At 36.3% G+C, this 22289-nt stretch overlaps 5 pseudogenes across 4 annotated transcripts in view; 1 reads left to right on the forward strand and 4 right to left on the reverse strand.

Moving 5' to 3' along the window:
* Positions 1-22289, reverse strand: part of LOC100403415 (ATP-dependent RNA helicase DDX18 pseudogene) — a 365505-nt pseudogene that overhangs the window by 254462 nt on the left and 88754 nt on the right. The gene's annotated exons all lie outside the window — the stretch shown is intronic.
* The window catches only part of LOC144581236 (biogenesis of lysosome-related organelles complex 1 subunit 5 pseudogene), a 340887-nt pseudogene that overhangs the window by 229844 nt on the left and 88754 nt on the right, over positions 1-22289 (reverse strand). The gene's annotated exons all lie outside the window — the stretch shown is intronic.
* LOC100409123 (spindlin interactor and repressor of chromatin-binding protein-like) overlaps positions 1-22289 on the reverse strand; it is a 339975-nt pseudogene that overhangs the window by 229844 nt on the left and 87842 nt on the right. The gene's annotated exons all lie outside the window — the stretch shown is intronic.
* The window catches only part of LOC100411275 (E3 ubiquitin-protein ligase makorin-1-like), a 145428-nt pseudogene that overhangs the window by 35297 nt on the left and 87842 nt on the right, over positions 1-22289 (reverse strand). The window contains exon 3 of the transcript XR_616475.5: positions 1-22289. This exon is cut by the window's left edge and continues 14914 nt beyond it; it is cut by the window's right edge and continues 74650 nt beyond it. The product of XR_616475.5 is annotated as an E3 ubiquitin-protein ligase makorin-1-like (transcript).
* LOC100411992 (rab11 family-interacting protein 1 pseudogene) overlaps positions 43-22289 on the forward strand; it is a 26791-nt pseudogene continuing 4544 nt past the window's right edge.

Below are 22289 nucleotides of genomic sequence, written 5' to 3' on the forward strand. Positions count from 1 at the left end.
ATTTATTCAGTATAGATTTAATAACAGAGTTTCTAAGTCAACATGCTTGTGATAATTGACATTGCTAAAGGAGTGGTTTTACAAATGATAAAAGCTTTTGGTTCCAGGGCCCAGAATAAACACCATTCACAGGTAATTCCCCTTCAACATCCCCCTGTGAGGGCCACCCAGCACAAAGTTTACATGAGTAAACAAATTAGAGTAGGGACAAAGGAATTCGGAGTAAACATACTTATCTGGGGAAGGTTTTATTATTCTAATCTTTACCCTATGACTTAATGCTCTATTGTAAGAACTGGCTACCTTCAGCCTGTCTCATTAAAATCTTTTGGCCTTCCAAAAGGTTTGAGACTATAATCTTAAAACTTCTCCAATATTTTGCCAGCCACTCCATGTGAATCTCAACAGCTCTGGTAGCAGAAAGCACTAGGCATACATGAGTCTTCTTAGATGACAGAACAAAGTTTTGCATACCTGTTAAGGTATGCACACATGCTTATGAACTACATCTTCTTAGAGCATTGCATAAAAGGAGAAGGAATATACAGCTCCTATTTTCTCCCCAGAAGGGGTGTATGGCACACCCTTCCAGTGGCTACTTGATGGCCTGAGTTCTAATAAACTTCCACTGGGGAGGCAATGGGGCAAACAAACAATAGCCCACTAGCAGCTGCAGCCAGAGTTTGGCAGTTCATGAGCCTTTTCTCTGGCTCACCCCAGGCCTCCCATTGTTCCTGGAAGATGTTTGGCCATGTGCTCTGTGCCACAACTTCTATACTCCCACCCAAGAGACTATCTTCTTAACAAACTACCACTGAGAGTAAATGAAGCTTTGCATTCCTTAGTGACCTTAGACCACAAAAAACAGAAAGGTGGACATATGATGGGTTCACATCCAGCAGCTAGCTCCTTAGGATCAAAGGGTGCAGCCTGAACATGAGTACAAATTTTGCCACATATTTACTACCTAGCTTAGTGCAGATAGAGTGAGAACTTAATATCCATGCTCAGCTTGACCATAAAGATATAAAGAACTGAAACATAGAACCAACCCTCCAACCATTTTAGCTATATCTAGAGAGTCAGGCTCCTACCTTTCTGGACTTAAAGTACTGATGGGGCCTAGCATATTCTAAGCTCCAGGTGGGCACCAAAAACAAAATAGAAGCCTGGACAAACACAAAGATTTGAGACACACCTTAAAATCTTTGGCTGGACGGATTGGCAGTGCCCTTCTTCTATATTGGGCCAGTCTGACAAGACTGGGAGACATAGTGGTGTTAGATAATGCACAGCAACCAACATGGAAAGTCAAGAAATATTATAAAACAGGAGAATATGGTCCCCCCAAAAAAACTAAATAAATCTCCAGAAACCAACCTGAGTAAAGTAATGTGATTTACTTGATAGAGAACGCAAAGTAGTGGCCATGAAGATACTCACCAAAGTCAAGAGAACAATACAAGAACAAATTGAGAACTTCTACAAATAGAAAGTAGAGAAGAGTACCAAACAAAAATCATAAACCTAAGGAATATTATGAATAAACTGAAAACTGCAATAGAAGGGGATCAACAACAGACTATATTAAGAAGAAGAACGTATTGGTGAACTCAGACAGGTCACTGAAAATCATCCAATCTGAGTGAAAAAAAGAAAAAAGAATGAAAAATAGTGAAGAAAGCTTAAGGTATTTATGGGAAAACATCAAGCAGAACAATTTTGCATCACTGACATGTCAGAAGGAGAGGCGAGAAAGGGATGGAAAACATATTCAAAGAAATAATGACAGAAAACATCACAAGCCTGGAAAAGGAAAGAAAGCCAGAATCTGAAATCTCAAATGACACCAAATAAGATAAATCTAAATACACTCACACCAAAACACAGCATACTAAAATTATCAAAATTTAAAGACAACGAGTGCTGAAAGCAACAAAGGAAAAGTGAATCATCACATGTAAGGAAACACCTATAAAACTATTAGTGAAATTTTTAGCAAAAACATTGCAGTCCAGGAGGGAGTGAGATGACATATTCAAAAAGCTTAAAAAAAAAAAAAAAAGACTGTCAACCAAGAATACTGTAACCAGCAGTCTTATCTTTTAAAAAGAAAAAGGCGATAAAGACTTTCTAAGTCAATCAAAAGCTGAGAGAGTTTATCACTACTAGACCTGCCTTACAAGAAATGCTAAAGGGGGATCCTAATTATTAATGTGAAAACATATGAAAGCATAAGATCCACTGGTAAAAGTAAATACATCATCAGATTCAAAACACTCTAATAGAGTAATTGGAGTGCATAAATCAATGATCTCTAGTATAAATATTGAAAGATGAAGCTATTAAAACAATTCAATCTATAATAATTTGTCAAGGGATACAAATTATAAAAAGATGTAAAGTTTGCCATCAGAAACATAAAACATGAGAGGATAGGGAGTAAAATTGTAGGATCTATGTATGTAATAAAAATTGTTATTATTTTTTACTCATCTCAGCTCATATCTATATAATTAAGTTTTTATCAGCTTAAAATAGCCTGTTATACGTATAAGATGGGATTTTTTTGTTTGTTTGAGATGAAGTCTCACTCTGTCACCTAGGCTGGAGTGCAGTGGTGCAATCATGGCTAACTGTAACTTCAGTTTCAGGGGTTCAAGTGATTTTCCTGCCTCAGCGTCCAAAGTCGCTGGGACTATAGGCATGTACCACCATGTCCTGCTAATTTTTGTATTTTTTTATAGAGACAGGGTTTTGGTAGATATGGAGCCAACTTGTTGGCCACGTTGGTCTCAAACTCTTGACCTCAGGTGATCCACCCGCCTCAGCCTGCCAAAATTCTGGAATTACAGGGGTGAGCCACCATGCCTGACCAATATAAGATGTTTTATGTAAGCCTCATGGTAACTACAAAAGTCTATAATAGATATACCAAAGATAAAAAGAAAATATTCAAAGCATATTACTACAGACAGGCATCAAATCACAAAAAAAGTAAGAGAGAAAAAAAGGAACAAAAGATTTACAAAACAACCAAAAATAATTAACAAAATGGCACTAGTAAGTCCTTATTCATAATTACTTTAAATGTAAATGGATTAAATTTTCCAATAAAAACTGGAATAGCAGAATGGATTAAAAACAAGACCCAAGTATATGCTACCTTTAAGAGACTCACTTAACCTTAAAGGAAACTCAAACTTGAAGAAATGGAAAATGACATTCTAACAAAAAGGAGAATAGAGGTAGCTACAATTATTATTATTATTATTATTATTATTTTAAATTATTTTCCAATTAAACATCTAGGATGGTAGCTACAATTATTTGAGACAAAATAGACTTTAAGGGCCGGGTGTGGTGGCTGATGCCTATAATCCCAACATATTGGGAGGCTGAGGTGGGCAGATCACCTGAAGTCAGGAGTTAGAGACCAGCCTGGTCAACATGGTGAAACCCCATCTCCAGTAAAAATATAAAAAAAAAGCCAGGCATGGTAGTGAGCACCTATAATCCCAGCTACTCAGAAGGCTAAGGCAGTTTAGAATCACTTGAACCCAGGAGGCAGAGGTTCCAGTTAGTTGAGATTGTGCCACTGCACTCCAGCCTGGGTGACAGAGCAAGACTCTGTCCCAAAATTTAAAAAAATAGACTTTGGGGGATAAAAAAACTATAACAAAAGATGAAAAATGTCATTATATAGTAATAAAGGAGTAAATACATCAAGAGGATGTAGCAATTGTAAATTTATATACACCTAACATTATAGCACTTAAAATTACAGCACTTATGTACAGCAATCATTAAGATATTCAAAGGGAGACAAAGACTGCAGTGCAATAATAGGAGGAAACTTCAATATTCCATTTTCAACATTGGACAGCTCATCTAGAGAGAAAATCAATAAGGACACATTGAACTTGACCTACTTTAGACCAACTAGACCTGACAGACATATGGAAGTTCAACCCAACAGCAACAGAATACACATTCTTCTCAATGCACATGAAACATTCGCCTGGATAGATTATATAATAGGCCACAGGCCAGGCACAGTAGCTCATACCTGTAATCCCAGCACTTTGGAAGGCTCAGGTAGAAAGATCATTTGAGCCTAGCCCAGAAGTTCAAGGCCACCCTGGGCAACATAGTGAGACCCTACCTCTAAAAATATGCAGACACACACACACACACACACACAGAGAGAGAGAGAGAAAGAGAGAGAGAGAGAGACATATATATATGCCACAGAACAAGTCTTAACACTTTTAAGAAGACTGAAATTGTATCAAGTATGTTTTCCAGGCTGGGCACGGTAGCTCACGCCTGTAATCCCAGCACTTTGGGAGGCCGAGGCGGGTGGATCACGAGGTCAAGAGATCGAGACCATCCTGGTCAACATGGTGAAACCCCATCTCTACTAAAAAAAAAATACAAAAACTTAGCTGGGCATGGTGGCGCGTGCCTGTAATCCCAGCTACTCGGGAGGCTGAGTCAGGAGAATTGCCTGATCCCAGGAGGTGGAGGTTGCAGTGAGCCGAGATCGCGCCATTGCACTGCAGCCTGGGTAACAAGAGCGAAACTCTGTCTCAAAACAACAACAACAACAACAACAAACAAAAAAAACAAGTATGTTTTCCAAACACAACATTATAAAACTAGAAATCCATAACATAAAGAATCATGGGGCCAGGCGCGGTGGCTCAAGCCTGTAATCCCAGCACTTTGGGAGGCCGAGGTGGGTGGATCACAAGGTCAAGAGATCGAGACCATCCTGGTCAACATGGTGAAACCCCATCTCTACTAAAAATACAAAAAATTAGCTGGGCATGATGGCGCGTGCCTGTAATCCCAGCCACTCAGGAGGCTGAGGCAGGAGAATTGCCTGAACCCAGGAGGCGGAGGTTGCGGTGAGCCGAGATTGCGCCATTGCACTCCAGCCTGGGTAACAAGAGCGAAACTCCGTCTCAAAAAAAAAAAAATCATGGAAAATTAACAAATATGTGAAAATTAAACAACATGCTTCTGAAAAACTATTAATATTATGACAAAGAAGAAATTTTAGAATATCTTGAGACTAACAAAAATGGAGACACAACAACCAAAACTTAAGAAGTACAGAAAAAGCAGTTCTAAGAGGAAATTTTATACCAATAAATACTAAATAATCATAATAAAAGGATCTCGGGTTGGGCGCGGTGGCTCAAGCCTGTAATCCCAGCACTTTGGGAGGCCGAGGCGGGTGGATCACGAGGTCAAGAGATCGAGACCATCCTGGTCAACATGGTGAAAACCCGTCTCTACTAAAGCTACAAAAAATTAGCTGGGTGATGCGTGCCTGTAATCACAGCTACTCTGGAGGCTGAGGCAGGAGAATTGCCTGAACCCAGCAGGCGGAGGTTGTGGTGAGCCGAGATCGCACCATTGCACTCCAGCCTGGGTAACAAGAGCGAAACTCCGTCTCAAAAAAAAAAAAAAAGGATCTCAACTAAATAACCGAATGTTACACCTCAAGGAACAAGCAAAAGAACAAACTAACTAAGCCCAATGTTAGAAGAAGAAATGACAAAACAAAAACCAGAGCAGAAACAAATGGACTAGAGTCTAGAAAAACAATAGAAAAGATCAATGAAACAGTATTTGCATGCACTAATCAAATTCCCTTCGTTCCCTCCTTCCCCCCTCCCATTCTTCCCCTCCTTCCCCCCTCCCATTCTTCCCAACCTCTGGTAACCATCAGTTTACTCACTATCTCCATGACATCACATTTTTAGCTCCTTCATATGAATGTGAACATGTGATGTTTGTCTTTCTGTGCCTGGATTATTTTGCTTAACATAATGGACTATAGTTTCAAGAATGTATTGTATGTTTCAAAACAGCTAGACCAGATGATTTGGAATGTTTCCAACACAAAAAATATTAAATGTTTCAGGCAATAAATATCTGAATTACCTGATTTGATCATTATACATTGTATGCATGTATCAAAATATCATATACACCCCATGTATTTGTATAATATTATGTATCAATTTTAAAAAATTAAGAAAAGATCAATGAAACTAAAAGTTAGTATTTGGTAAAGCTAAATGAAATTGGCAAACTTTAGTTAGACTAACAAAAACAGAGAGGACTTAAATAAATAAAATCATGAATGAAAGAAGGGACATTAAAATTCCATAACACAAAAATACAAAGGATCATCAGAGAAAACTATAAATAATTACATGTTAACAAAGGGGAAAACCTAGAAAAAAATGGATAAATTTCTAGAAATATAAAACCTACCAAGACTAAACTAAGAAGAAATTGATTATCTGAACAGACCAATAATGAGTAGGAAGATTGAATCAGTAATATAAAGTCTTCTATCAGGACCAGATGGCTTCATGACTGAATTCCATCAAACGTTTAAATGAGAACTAATACTAATCCTTCTCAAATTCTTCCAAAAAGTTGGATAGGAGAAAATACTTCCACACTCATTCTATGAGGCCAGCATCACCCTGATATCAAAGCCAGACAGATTCTACAAGAAAGAAAAACCCTACAATGCAATATCACTGATAAACATAAACGCCAAATTCCTCAACAAAATACTACCAAATCATATTCAACAGTACATTAAAAGGATAATTTACCATGATCAAGTGAGATTTATCTCAAGGATGCAAGGTTGGTTCGACATATTCAAATAAGTAAATATGATTCACCATATTAACAGAATAAATGACAAAAACCCTATAGTCATCTCCATAAATGTAGAAAAAGAATTTGACAAAGTTCAACATTCTTTTATGATAAAAACTCTCAACAAATTAGGTATAGAAAGAATGTTCATCAACACACAAAGGAAAACCATATATGACAAGCCCACACCAAACATTATACTCAATGGTGAAAAGTAAAAGACTTTTCCTCTAAGATAAGGAAAAGACAACGGATGTCCACTCTCACCATATCTTTTCAACATAGTAATAGAAGCCCTACCCAGAGCAATTAGACAGAACAAATAAATAAAAGGCATTCAAATAGAAAATGATAAAATTAAATTGTCTCTGTTTGCTGATGACACGAATTTATACATTGAAAATCCCGAGAAATCATAAAATTAAAAAAAAAAAAGAAAATCCCTACGTTTCTGCCAAAACTGCTAGAATTGATAAATGAATTCAGTAAAATTGCAGGATACAAAATCGAGTTTACATTTCTGTACACTAACAATGAACTTAAAAAGAAATTAAAAAGACAATCCCATTTATAATGGCACCAAAAAATACTTAGGAGTAAATTTAACCAAGGAAGTAAAAACTATAAAACTTTGATGGAAAAAATTAAAGAGGACACCAACAAATGAAAAGATATCTTGTGTTCGTGAATTAGAAAAATTAACATTGGTAAAACATCCATACTACTCAAAGTGATCCACAGATTCAATGAAATCTCTATCAAAATTCTAATATCTTAGCTGAGTATGGTGGCTCACATCTGTAATCTCAGCACTTTGGGAGGCCAAGGTGGGCAGATCACATGAGGTCAGGAGTTTGAGACCAGCCTGGTCAACATGAAAAAAACCTCGTCTCTACTAAAAATGTAAAAATTAGCCAGGCATGGTAGTGGGAGCATGTAATCTGAGCTATTTGGGAGGCTGAGGCAGAAGAATCACTTGAACCAATGAGGCAGAGGCAGTGAACTGAGATCGTGCCACTGCACTCCAGCCTGGGTGACAGAGTGAACTCTGTCTCAAAAATATATATATATATATACATATATATGTATATATATATATGTATATATAATCAGTCTTAAATAGAAAAAGAAATCCTATAGTTTGTATAGAACCACACACAAAAACCCACTAAATAGCCAAAGCAATACTGACCAAAAATAACAAAGCTAGCTAGAGGCATCACATTACCAGATTTCAAAATATATTATGAATCTATACTCATTAAAATAACATGCTACTGACATAAAAACAGACACATCACCTAGTGGAATAAGATAGACATCCAAGAAATAAACCTACACATCTGTGGTCAATTGATTTTGAACAAAAGTACCAAGAACATGCAATGTGGAAAGGACAGTTGCTTCAACAAATACCACTGAAAAAACTGGATATCCACAAAAAAAAAAAAAAAAAATGAAAATGAGCCCTTATCTCACTCCTTATACAAGAATCAACTCAAAATGGATTAAAGACTTAAACATAAATCCTGAAACTATATAACTGCTAGAAGAAAACATAGGAGAAAATTTCCATGACATTGATGTGGGCAGAGATTTATTGGATATGACCCCAAAAGCACAAGTAACAAAAGCAAAATTAGACAAACGAGATTGCATCAAGCTAAAAAAGCTTCTGTACTGCAAAGGAAACAACGGAGTGAGGGAAAAGCCCATGGATTGAGTGAAAATATCTGCAAATCATACACTGAATAAGAAAGTAATATCCAAAACCTATAAGGAGCTCAAACTACCCAATAACAAGAAAACAAATAACCCTTTTAGAAAATGGGTAAAGGACTCAAACATTTCTCAAAAGAAAACATACAAATGGACATCAGATATATTTTTTAAATGCTCAACATTTCTAATCATCAGATAAATGCAAATCAAAACCACAACAAGATATCATCTCACACCTGTTAGACTATTATCAAAAAGATGAAAGATAAATGTCAGTGAGGATGTGGAGAAAAGGGAAAACTAGCACACCATTGGTGATACTATAAATTAGTACAGTCATTTCATGAAACAGTATGAAGGTACAGCAAAAAACTAAAAATATAATTACCATAAGACAGAGCAATCCCATTACTGGGTATATACTTAAAAGAAATAAAATATTTTCTTCAAAAAGCAGCTCCTGGATTTGTTGATTTGTTGTTATTTCTTGTCTTTTTAGCTATTGTATAAATTTTGAGTAGCTCTCTAAAGTAAACAGGATAACTGTATATCTTTCTGTGCATTAAGCAATTATAACTAACTGGAGTACTTTGTTCATGAAAGGTTGAAAGACTGTGCTTGTGGAACTTTTGAGTTCAGCACCCTTTATGGAAATAATTTCTTTATAACTGTCAGTTTCTTTTGTGACTATTATAATGTAATCTATTTTTAAATTTAAGCAACTTTAAATTTAAAAATTTGTTTTGAAATGTATTTCTCCTTTTATGTTTACTATTTTGTAAATATTAAGTAATGTATGCTTTTTATTTTGAGGGGTATGGAGTTTCGCTCTTGTTGCCCATGCTGGAGTGCAATGGTGCAATCTTGGCTCACTGCAACCTCTGCTCCAGGGTTCAAGTACATCTCCTGCCTCAGCCTTTCAAGTAGCTGGGATTACAGGCATGTGCCACCATGCCGGCTAATTTTGTGTTTTTTGTAGAGATGGGGTTTCTCCATGTTGGTCAGGCTGGTCTCGAACTCTCGACCTCAGGTGATCTGCTCTTCTTGGACTCCCAAAGTGCTGGGATTACAAGCATGAGCCACCGTGCCAGGCCAGTAATGTATACTTTCTAAGAAAAATTTTTATTTCATTGAAATTTAAACATCTGTTGTTAGCAGATAATTCTAATAGCCATCTCTTTTCTATTAATTATGCCATTTCTAAGTTCTAAGAAATTTACTTTCTCCTAATTCTGCCACTTTTTCTGTTTACTTGACTAGATTTATTAAGGATATCTGTTTTCTGTTTACAAAACTAGAATTCTGGTTTGTTTATCAGTTGCAATTTTGTTTGAAAATATGTTAATTTCTAATTTTAGGCTTATTATTTTGTTTTCTTTAGATTTTTTACCCCTAACTCATTGAGACTGATGATTATTTTTTGTTTGTATACAAAGGAATGCATTGAGGGATTCTGAACTATCTCTAACTTCAAATATGCTCAAATCCCATCCATTTTTATGTGTAGTAGTTTTGTTTTCTAAGTAGTTTATCATTGTGTTTTAAATTTCTGGTTCAATAACTAAAAGTCTTTTTAAAAAATCGCAATGAGATACCATCTCATGTCAGTCAGAATGGCAATTATTAAAAAGTCAAGAAACAACAGATGCTGGCAAGACTGTGGAGAAATAGGAATGCTTTTACATTGTTGGTGGGAATGTAAATTAGTTCAGCCATTGTGGTAGACAGTGTGGTGATTCCTCAAAGACCTAGAACTAGAAATACCATTTGACCCAGCAATCCCATTACTCGGTATGTACACAAAGGAATATAAATAATTCTGTTATAAAGATACATGCATGTGTATGATCATTGCACCACTATTCACAATAGCAAATACATGGAAGCAACCCAAATGCCCATCAATGATAGACTGGATAAAGAAAATGTGGTACATATATACCATAGAATACTATGCAGCCATAAAAAGGAACAAGATCATGTCCTTTGCAGGGACATGGATGGAGCTGGAAGCCATTATTCTCAGCAAACTAATGCAGGAACAGAAAACCAAATACCACATATTCTCACTTATAAGTGAGAGCTGAACAATGTGAACAAATAGACACAGGGAGGGGAACAACACACACTGGGGCCTGTTAGGGGGCGGGGGGAGGGAAAGCATCAGGAGTAGCTAATGCATGGTGGACTTAATATCTAGGTGATGGGTTGACAGGTGCAGTAAATCACCATGGCACACGTTTACCTATGCAACAAAGCTGCACACCCTGTTTGTATATCCTGGAACTTAAAATAAAAATTTAAAAATTTAAAAATTTTTTGAAAACAAAAGAAATGAAATCAGTATGCTGAAGATATATCTTCATTCCCATATTCAGTGTAGCATTATTCATAGTGGCCAAGATATGGAAACAACCTAAGTGTCTACCAACAGATGAATGAATTTTTTTTTTTTTTTTTGAGACTGAGTTTCACTCTTGTTACCCAGGCTGGAGTGCAATGGCGTGATCTCGGCTCACCACAACCTCCGCTTCCTGGGTTCAGGCAATTCTCCTGCCTCAGCCTCCTGAGTGGCTGGGATTACAGGCACGTGCCATCATGCCCAGCTAATTTTTTGTATTTTTAGTAGAGATGGGGTTTCACCATGTTGACCAGGATGGTCTCAATCTCTTGACCTCGTGATCCACCCGCCTCGGCCTCCCAAAGTGCTGGGATTACAGAGATGAATGAATTTTTAAAAGTGATTTATATGCACAATAGAATACCATTCAGCTCTTTAAAAACAGGAAATTCTGTCATTTGCAACAACATGAATGAATCTAGAGGACATTATGTGAAATAAGCAAGGCACAGAGAGACAAATACTGTTTGATCTCACATACATAAGGAATCTTAAAAAGTCAAACTCACAGAACTAGAGAGTAGAGTGGTGTTTGCCAGAGGTTGGGAAGAAAGAGGTAAATGGGGAAAGAGGAGACATTAGCCAATGGGTACAAAGGTACAGTTAGACAGGAGGAAAATTCTGGTGTTATATCGTACAGCAAGGTGACTATAATTAATAGTTTGCTGTATATTTCAAAATATCTAAAAGAGAGGATTTTAAATGTTCTCACCACAAAGAAATGATATTTAAGATTACAGATGTGCTAATTACCTGATTTGATCATTTCACAATGTATACAAGTATTGAAACATCACGTTGTACCCCAGAAATATATATAATTACTATTTGTCAATTAAAAATAAATAAAACTTTAAAAAAATTAACATCACCAGCAATAACAAACATCAACATCACATATTTTCTGATATGATGCATTGAGAAGATACAACATGTCCTCTGTAGTATTACCATCAAAAATGCATAACCTTAATGTAATCATAAGATTCAACTAATCCAACTTGAGGAACACTCAACAATAAAAATAGTAAGTGGAATTCAAATATAGCTCCTAAGTCTCACTTTCCCCAGTATTAACCCCCTCTTTTTTTTGAAACAGAGTTTTGCTCTTGTTACCCAGGCTGTAGTGCAATGGCATGATCTTGGCTCACTGTAACCTCTGCCTCTCGGGTTCAAGTGATTCTCCTGCCTCAGCCCCCCAAGTAGCTGGGATTACAGACATGTGCCACCACGCCTGGTTAATTTTGTAATTTTAGTAGAGACGGGGTTTCTCCATGTTGGTCAGGCTGGACTTGAACTCCCGACCTGAGGTTATCTGCCCGTCTTGGCTTCCCAAAGTGCTGGGATTACAGGGGTAAGCCACAGTGTCCAGCCAACACCCTCTTTTTTTAGTGTGGTTGTAACCTTTAAATATGATGGAATAATCAATGCCTTGATTAGGTCACAATCTATGGCAAAGGTGATGAAAGAGTAACTATTATAATAACGTTACATTATAGAAGAATCTCCCACAGCAGACTAGAGATTTATCTGCTGGCTTCCACGAAGTAAGCTGCTATATTGTGAGAGGTACACATGACTAGGACCTGAGGGAAGCATCTAAAAACAGAGCAAACCCTTGACAATAGTAAAAAAAAAAAAAAAATTGGAAGACTGCAGTCCTCAAACTGTTAGAACTAAATCCTGCTGACAACCAGTGAATTTGGAAGGGGATCCTAAGCCTCAGATAAGATCAGTCTCAGGTGACATTTTGATTTCAGCCCACTGATGCCTTGAGAACTCAGCTAATACACACCTGGACTTTCGAGCCAAGAGAAGAGATAATAAATTTGTGTTGTTTTCATCCTCTAAATTTTTGGTTGCTTTATGCAACGATAGCAAACAATACAATAACTGACATACACTCTCCAAAACTTCCAAGGTCATGAAAGACAAGGAAAGATTGAAGGCCTGTCACAGATTAAGAGACCAAAGAAAAATGAGAACTAAAGGCAATGTGAGATCCTGAGTTGCATCTTGGAACAGAAAAATACATTCGTTGCATAACTGGTAAAATGTAAATAAAGTGAGTAATTAAATTTAAAGTATTGTACCAAATTAATTTCCAATTTTTTTATAATTACACTATGGTTATGTAAGTTATTAACATTAGCGAAAATACAGTGGGGGGATGAAAATTTTCATCCCCTTTTTAAAATTTCTCTGGTCTATAACATTATTTTAGTAATAAAGGGTTTAAAAATAAAACCTGGATGGTAGGAGGCCAAGGAAGGTGGATCACCTGAGGTCAGGAGTTCGAGACCAGTCCTGGCCAACAGACTTCTGGTCAACAGACTCTGTCTCAAAAAAAAAAACCTAATAAAAATAATTGTAGCTTATGACTTGGGGAATATTCTAAGTTGCTAACAAAGTACAATACTAAATGCAACATGATTTCATATTGTAAATGTCTTGAAAATTCAGTTTCTGCTATGTAATTTTTCCTAAAATAAAATTTTTATATAACCCTTGTCCTCACTCCCAATTTTTCCAATAATTTGCTTTATTAGGGTCATGAAAATAAAAGTTTGGGGCAAGAAGCCATTAATAAACAATATAAAGTGTTTCTAAAGTAGTGAATGTTTTTCCTTCTATATCATTTTTTCTTATCATTGTCTTATCATTTTCTTATCAAATGTCAGATATTTCTCTTTATATTTTTGTTCTAGGCTTCTATGTGATATTCCATTTTTTAAATTTATGTTTTAATTGACAAAACTACATATATTTATCATGTATAACATTGTTTTGAAATATGTAAACTGTGGAAGAGCAAAATTGAGCTAATTAACATACACATTATTTTATATATTTATTAGATACTCCATATTAATGGCACTTGTTTTTAAAAATGAAACAGTTTTAGGCACAATAGTCAGTTACTTCTGGCTCTGCTTTGTGGAGAAAGGTGTATGGACTGAAATCTTTGCACTCTCCAGATAACTTTGTAATGCTTTAAGAGAACTAGATTTTTTTTTTCTTGAGACGGAGTCTCACTTTGTTGCCCAGGCTGGAGTGTAGTGGTGCGATCTCAGCTCACTGCAACTTCTGCCTCCCGTGTTGAAGCGATTCTCCTGCCTCCTGAGTAACTGGGATTACAGGTGCGCGCCACCACTCCCAGCTTATTTTTGTATTTTTGGTAAAGACAGGGTTTCACCCTGTTGGTCAGACTGGTCTTGAACTCCTGACCTCGTGATCCACCCGCCTCGGCCTCCAAAGTGCTGGGATTACAGGTGTGAGCCACTGCACCCAGCCCAATAACTAGATTGTTTTTAACCATGTGGAAATTAGAAGAGACTTTTTAAAAATTCACAAATGTAACTAGTGTATGCACCAATAACCTAATTTTAGGCATAAGCACACAAAAATGACATTCTGATATAAAAAATATCAGTTTTACTGTCCCTTCTCAATGACTATACACCTGGAAAGGTACCTTATGCTTTCACTGGAAGTACGCACTTGGATTTCTGTGTTGTGATGTCAGTAGCAGAAACTCTTAGAGCTTGCAATTTAGCTCCCTTTTCTCCTGCTTGGAAGAGGCCTCAAGTTACTACTTTGTAGAGATACTTCATATTTCTATTTAATTTATTTAAAAATCACCTATTCTGATTGATCTTTAAGAATGAATGATATAAACAGCTATGAAATTTTCTTTCATATTCATAAAACTATTCATACTTTTTTGAAACAGGAGTTGATGCCAAGAATCCATCAGAAGTATCTACTGTTTAGAAGGAAATGGAACAGCACCAAATGGTGCTGGTTGGTGCTGTTGGGACTGATGTGGAGTTTTTGTTTTTCTGTGCTTGCTTACTTCACATAACACATTATCCTCTAGGTTCATCCATATTGTCCCAAATGACAGGATACCCTTTTTAAAGGCTAAGCAGTATTCAATTCTGTACATACACCACAGTTTCTTTATACATTAATTTGTCAATGGACATTTAGATTGAGTCCATACCTTAGGGGTTTGTTGTGAATAATGTAAATAATATGGGAGTGCAGATATCTCTTGACATACTGGTTACATTTTCTTTGGATGTTTACCTAGAAGTCGAATTGCTGGATCATATAGTAATATTTTTGAGGAAACTCTGTATTGTTTTTGATAACAGTGGTACTGATTTGCATTCCCACCAACAGTGTACAATGATTCCCTTTTCTTTACACTCTGCGCAACGCTGCCCACCTTTCCTCTTTTTGATACTAGCTCACTCTACAGGTGTGATGTGATATTGTGGCCTTTAATTTGCATTTCCCTGATGATTAGTGTTGAGAATTTTTTTTTTTTATATATCTAATGGCCATTTGTATGTCTTCTTTTGAAAATAACGATTTAGGTCTTTTTGTCCATTGTTTAATTGGGTTATTTGTTTTCTTGCTATTGAGTTGCGTTCCTTATATATTTTGTATATTAACTTTTTATCAGATGTGTGGATAACAAATATTTTCTCCCATTTTATAGGTTGTCTCTTCACTCTGTTGTTTCCTTTGCTGTGCATAAGCTTTTTAATTTGTTGTGATAGCATTTGTCCATTCTTGGCTTTGCTACCTGTGCTTTTGGGGTTAAAGCCAAGAAATCATTGCCCACACCAGTGACATGGAATTTTTCCCATATGTTTTCTTCTGGTAGTTTTATAGTTTCAGGTTTTACATTTAAGACCTTTGTCCATTTTGAGTTGATTTTTGTATATGGTGTGAAATAAGGATCTAATTTTATTATTCTATGTCTGTATATCCAGTTGTTCTAACACCATTTATCAAAGAGATACTCCTCTCCTCATTGTGTGTTCTTGGCACCTTTGTCAAACATCAATTGACTGTAAATGTGTGGATTTATTTCTGGGCTCTGTTCTGCTCCATTAGTCTATTTGTCTGTTTTTATGCTAGTATCAACTTGTTTTGATTACTGTAAGTTTATAGTAGATTTTGAAATCAGGACATGTGATGCCTCCAGCTTTATTTTTTTGCTCAAGATTACTTTGGCTATTCAGCATCTTTTATAGTTCCATACAACTTTTTGGGTGGTTCTCTCTAATTCTGTGAAAATGTCACTGAAATTTTGATATGGATTGCATAAAATCTGTAGATTGCTTTGATTAGTATGGGCATTTAAACAATATTAATTCTTCTGATTCAAAAGCACAGGATATATCATTTATAGTTATTTGAATTTTCTGTAGTTTTTTAATCAATGCTTTTTTTATTTTTCAGTGTACAGATCTCTCACCTTTAGGGATAAATTTATTCCTAAGAGTTTTAGTTTTACGACTATTGCAAACGAAATTGTTTTGTTGATTTCTTTTTCAGAAATTTTTTGTTAGTGTGTAGAAACACTACAGATTTTTAATCTTGATTTTGTATCCTGTAAATTCTCAAAAGATGTTTATTAGAACCAATTGTTCTTTGGTGGAGCCTTTACAGTTTTCTATATAAGATCATGTTGTCAGCAAACAGAAATAATTTCACCTGTTCCTCTCTGAAATAGAAGCCTTTTATTGCATCACTAACTGCTCTTGCTAGGAATTCCAGTATTCTATTGAATAGAAGTGAAAAGAGTGGGTATCTTTGTCTAGTTCCTGATCACAGAGAAGATTTTAGCTTTTTCCCATTAAGTATGATGTCAGCTGTGGGTTGTTATATATGAATAGCTTTTACTGTGTTGACATACATTCCTTCTATACATAATTTGTTGAAGCTTTTTATTGTAAAAGTATATTTTGTCAAATGCTTCTGCATCTATTGAGATGATCAATTTGCTTTTGTCTTTTATCCTATTTATTTGATGTACCATATTTATTAATCTGCATATGTTGAACCATTCTTTCCTCCCTGGGATAAATACCTCTTGGTCATGGTGAATGATCTGTTAATGTGTTGTTGAATTGAGTTTGCTAGCATTTTGTTGAGGATTTTGTATCTATGTTCATCAGGACCTGTAGTTTTCTTTTCTTATAGTGTCTTGTCTGGCTTTGGTATCCAAGTAATGCTGGCCTTAAAATGAGTTTGAATGTAGTCCCTCCTCCTCAATTTTGTGGAATAGTTTGAGAAGGATTGGTATTAGTTCTTCCTCAAATGTTTGGTGTAATTCAACAGTGAAGTGGTCAAGTTCTGGGCTTTTCTAAGTTGGGAGGTTTTGGATTCTCATTTAATATACTTATTTGCTATTGATCTGTTCAGATTTTCTGTTTCTTCATGATTCAATCTCAGTCGGCTGTATGTTTTTAGGAATGTATCCATTTTTCTAGGTTATACAATATTTTGGAATATAATTGCTCATAGTATTTGATTCTTTATATTTCTGTAGTATCAGTTGTAGTGCCTTCTCTTTCATTTATGATTTTATTCATTTCAGACTTCTCTCTTTTTCTTAGTCCAGCTAAAAGTTTTAATTTTGCTTATTTTTTCAAAACACTAACTCTTAGTTCTGTTTATCTTTTCTGTTGTTTTTCTACTCTCTATTCATTTTTATTCCTACTCTGACCTTTACTCCCTTTCTGCCAGCTTTCAGTTTAGGCTGGTCTTTTTTTTAAGAGTTCCTTGAGGTATAATGTTAGTTTGGATTTCTTTTTTTTTTTTTTTGGACAGTCTTAATCTGTCACCAAGCTGGAGTGCAGTGGCATGATCCAGGCTCACTGCAACCTCCACCTCCTGGGTTCAAGCAATTCTCCTGCCTCAGCCTCCCAAGTAGCTGGGACTACAGGCACGCGCCACCATGCCCAGCTAATTTTTTAATTTTTAGTAGAGACAGGGTTTTGTCACGTTGGTCAGGCTGGTCTTGAACTCCTGACCTCATGATCCACCTGCCTTGGCCTCCCAAAGTGAGCCTCCCAGTGGCTCACTGGGATTACAGACATGAGCCACCACACCCGTCTGGATTTTTAAGTCTTTTTTCTTTTTCGATGCAGGCATTTATTGCTATAAAGTGCCCTCTTAGAACTGCTTTTGCTGCATCCCATAAGATTGACGTGTTGTTCCCACTTTCTTTAGTCTCAAGATATTTTTCAATTTCTTTTAATTTCTTCTTGACTCTTTGTTCAGGAGCAGGTCATTTAATTTCCACAAATTTGTGAATTCTCCAATTTTTCTTCTGTTATTGATTTCTAGATTCATATCGTTATGTTTACTGGGACTCCTGGGGCAGACCTGGATCCTGATTCTGCTGGACTTCTGGGAGTGGCCTTAAACTTGGTTCTGTGCATGCCAACGTGGTGCTGGAGTGGGGCTGGAGGCTAGGTCCACAAGTGCTGGCCTGGAGTCTGGGGCTGAAGAGACTGAGCTGGCAATGTTATTGGGGGTCGGGGGGAGCGCCTGAAGCCTGGGGTCATGTGGGCCAGTCTGGTACTGGGCCAATCTGGAGTCTGGTCTGGGTCTGAAGCTTGAGTCTCCAGGGGCCAGCCTGGACCCTGAGGCTGCAGGAGCAGGCTTGGTGCTGGTGTCAGTTGGTACCACCCTAGCACTGGAGTGCTAGAGTGGCACCAGCCTGATGCTAGAGAAGGCCTGGAGCCTGAGTCTGTAGATGCTGGCTTGGAGTCTGGAGATGTGATGGCTAGCCTGTGACTGTGGAAGACTGGTTCCTGGGTTGGTAAAGGCTAGCCTGGAGCAAGGGTCTACAGGCCTGGAAACTGGGTCCCTGGGTATCTATCTGCCTGAAGTCTGGGGCTATGGGGATGGGCCTGAGAGTGGGGCAAGCCTAGAAGCTGGATACTTGGGGTCATGTCTGTGTCCTAGGGCTGTGGGTGCTGGCCTGGTGCCTGGGACTGCCAGGGTTATCCTGAAGCTGGGGTCTGTGTGTACTGGTCAGGAGATTCCATCCACAGGTGCTGGCCTGAAGCCTGGAGGGGACAAGAAATGTTGGCAGCCTGACACTCCAGGTGAGATATAACAAGCCTTTACTGGGAGCTAGACACAGACTTCACACCCTTCATAAAAATGTTCTTAAAATGAATCATAGACCTAAATGTAACATGAAAAACTATAAAACTCCTGTAAGATAGCACAGGAGAAAATCTGGTTGACCTAGGGTTTAGCAATGACTTTTTAGATGCAATACCAAAAGTGCAACCAATGCAAGAAAGAATAGATAAATTAGACTTCATTAAAATTAAAAACTTCTAACCTGTGACACTGCAAAAAGAATGAGAAGGTAAGCCACAGACTGAGATAAAATATTTGCAAAGGACATTCTAATAGAGAACTTTTATCCAAAATATACAAAGAACTCTTTAAACTCAACAATGAAAATAAACAACCTGATTTTTTAAATTTTTTAAATAAATTTTATTGTCTATATTTAAGGTATACAACACAATGTTAAAAGAAACCTATATATAGTAAAACTATAGTGTAAAAATAATCAGCTCACATACTTACTGATTATTCCCTCTTTGGCAAGAGCAGGTATAATCGACTCATTTAGCAAAAAATTCCAAACACAATATATCATATGTATTAGCTATAGTCCTCATGTTGTACATTTGATTTTTGATCTTTTCACTAGTTCATCCTGCATATTTGCTATTTTTCATCCTTTGACCTACATCTCATTTCCTCCACATTATCTTGACTTTGGTAATTACTGTTTTATTCTCTATCTCTATATATTTGACATTTTTTTCTTGATTCCACATATAAGTGAGATCACACAATGTTTTTCTTTCTGTGTCTGGCATATTTTATTTAGCATAATGTCTTCAAGGTCTATCCATGTTTTGGCAAATAACAGGACTGCCTTCTTTTTAAATGCTAAATACTATTCAAATTATCTAGTGATCTATCTATATCACAGTTTCTTTATCCATTCACCCATTGATTAACACCTAGGTTGTGTCTATATCTTGGCTATTGTGAATAGTGATGCAATAAACTTGAGAGTGCAGATAATCTCATTTCCTTTGGGGATATACCCAGAATACAGATTGCTGGGTCATATGGTAGTTCTATTTTTAATTTACTTAGGAACTTCCATATTGTTTTCCATAATGGCTGCACCAATCTATAACACATCCCCACCAACAACCTACAAGTGCTCCCTGTTCTCCACACCCTCACCGACACTTGTTAGCTCTTGTCTTTTTGATGATGACCATCCTAACAGGTGTGAGGTGGTATCTCAAAGTAGTTTTGACTTGCATTTTCCTGATGATTGGTAATATTGAGCAGCATTTCATATCCATGTTGGTCATTTTTCTGTCATCTTTGAAGAGACGTCTATTCAAGTCCTTTCCCTATTTTTTTTTAACCAGGCTATATGTTGTCTTGCTATTGAGTTTTATGAGTTCTTCCTAAATCTTGGATATTAAACCCTTGTTTGATACATGGTTTGCAAATATTTTCTCCTAATCTGTACATTGCCTTTTCAATTTTTTATTGTTTTGTTCTGTGTAGAAGTTTTTTTAGATATAATTATTTCATTTATTTATTGTTGCTTTTGTAGCCTGAGGTTTTGGTGTGATATCCAAGGAAGCATTGCCAAAGCCAATGTCAAGGAGTTTTTCCCCTATGTTTTCTTCTAGGAAATTTATGGCTTCAGCTCTTACATTCAGGTCTTTCATCCATTTTGAATTGATTTTTGTGTATGATGTAACATAAGGGGTCTAGTTTCATTCTTTTACATGTAGAAATTAAGTTTTTCCACCACCTATTTATTGAAGAGACTACCCTTTCCTCTTTTTGGTGTTCTTGTCAAAAATTCATTAACCATTTATGTTTGGATTTATTTCTGGCTCTCTATTCTGTTCCACTGTTTTGTGTATCTCTTATGCCAATACTATATTGTTTTGATTATTCTAGTTTTGTAATATAAATTTAAATTGGGAAGTATAATGCCTCCAGCATTTTTTGTTTATCAGAATTGCTTTACTTATTTGGGGTCTTTTGTGGATCCATAAAAATTGTATGATTTTTTTTCTATTTCTGTGAAGAATGCCAATGAGATTTTAATAGGGATTGCATTGAATCTATATATTGCTTTAGGTAGTATAGACACTTTAACATTAATTCTTCCAGTCTATGAGCATGGAATATCTTTTTATTTATTTGGGTCCTCTTCAATTTACTTCAGCAATGTTTTGTAGTGTTCAGTGTGCAGGTTATGCTGATGCACTTTCATCTTCTTGGTCAAATTTATTCTTAAGTGTTTTTATGCTACCATAAATGGGATTATTTTCTTGATTTCTCGGCTAGGTTATTTATGAATAAAACTGACATGGATTTTTGTACATTAATTTTATATCCTGCAACTTTACTGAATTCATTTATTAGATCTAATCATTTTTCTTGGTGGAGTCTTTGAGGTTTTCTATATATAGAATCATATCATGTGCAAAGAGAGATCATTTCACTTCTTCCTTTCGAATTTGGATATCTTTAATTTCTTTTTCTTGTCTAATTGTTCTTGACAGTACTTCCAGTACTATGTTGAAAAGAAGTGGTGGGAGTGGATAATAACTGATTTTTAAATGTACAAACATCTGAAAAGGACACCTCACCAAAGAAGATATACATATGGAAAAGAGGCAAATTAAAAGAAGCTTAAGGTGATATGAATTGTCTTCCAAAAAGTAATGAAAATGCATAAAAATTATGGAGTCCAATTTTTATACCAAAATAAACTCATACTAACTTGTTATAAAATGTCTGAACAGGATCTAGTTTGAGGCACTAAGAAGATAAGACCTAAGTTTGAAAAGAGCATCTATCAGAGTAACAAATTCTGCTAAAATTGAAGCAAGAATAAACATCAAATTTAGTGTGAAGCTTGGGTGGAAGAATGGTAAATTCACTGATGCTTCATGAGAAGTTTATGGGGACAATTCTCCAAAAGAAATCAGCAGTTTCCAAATGGATAGCTCATTTTAAGAAGCAAGGGATGAGATGTTGCTGAAGATGAAGCACACAGCAGCAAACCTTCTACATCAATTTTTGAAAAAAATTATGCCCATGCCCTAATTGAAGAAGACCAAGAATTAACAGCACAAACTATAGTCAACACCATAGATATCTAAATTGGCTTAGCTTACACTATTCTGACTGAAAAATTAAAATTCAGCAAACTTTCCACTCAGTGGGTACCCAAACTATTGCACCCAGATCAGCAGCAGACAGGAGCTAAGCTTTCAATGGAAAATTTAACAGTAGTATCAAGATCCTGTAGCAATTTTGTGAAGAACTATAACAGTAGACAAAACATGGCTGTACCAGTACAATCCTAAAGGTGAAGCACAATTAAAGCAATGGCTACCAAGAAGTAGAAGTGGTCCAGTAAAAGTAAAAGTGGACTGGTCAAGAGCAAAGGTCATGGCAATGATTTTTGGGAATGTTTAAGGAATTTTTCTGGTTGGCTTTCTGGAGGGCCAAAGAACAATAACATCTGCTTATTATGAAAGTGTTTTGGGAAAGCCAAAGCTTTAGCAGAAAAACACTT

The sequence above is a fragment of the Callithrix jacchus genome, chromosome X (assembly GCF_049354715.1).
Source record: "Callithrix jacchus isolate 240 chromosome X, calJac240_pri, whole genome shotgun sequence".
Lineage (NCBI taxonomy): Eukaryota > Metazoa > Chordata > Mammalia > Primates > Cebidae > Callithrix > Callithrix jacchus.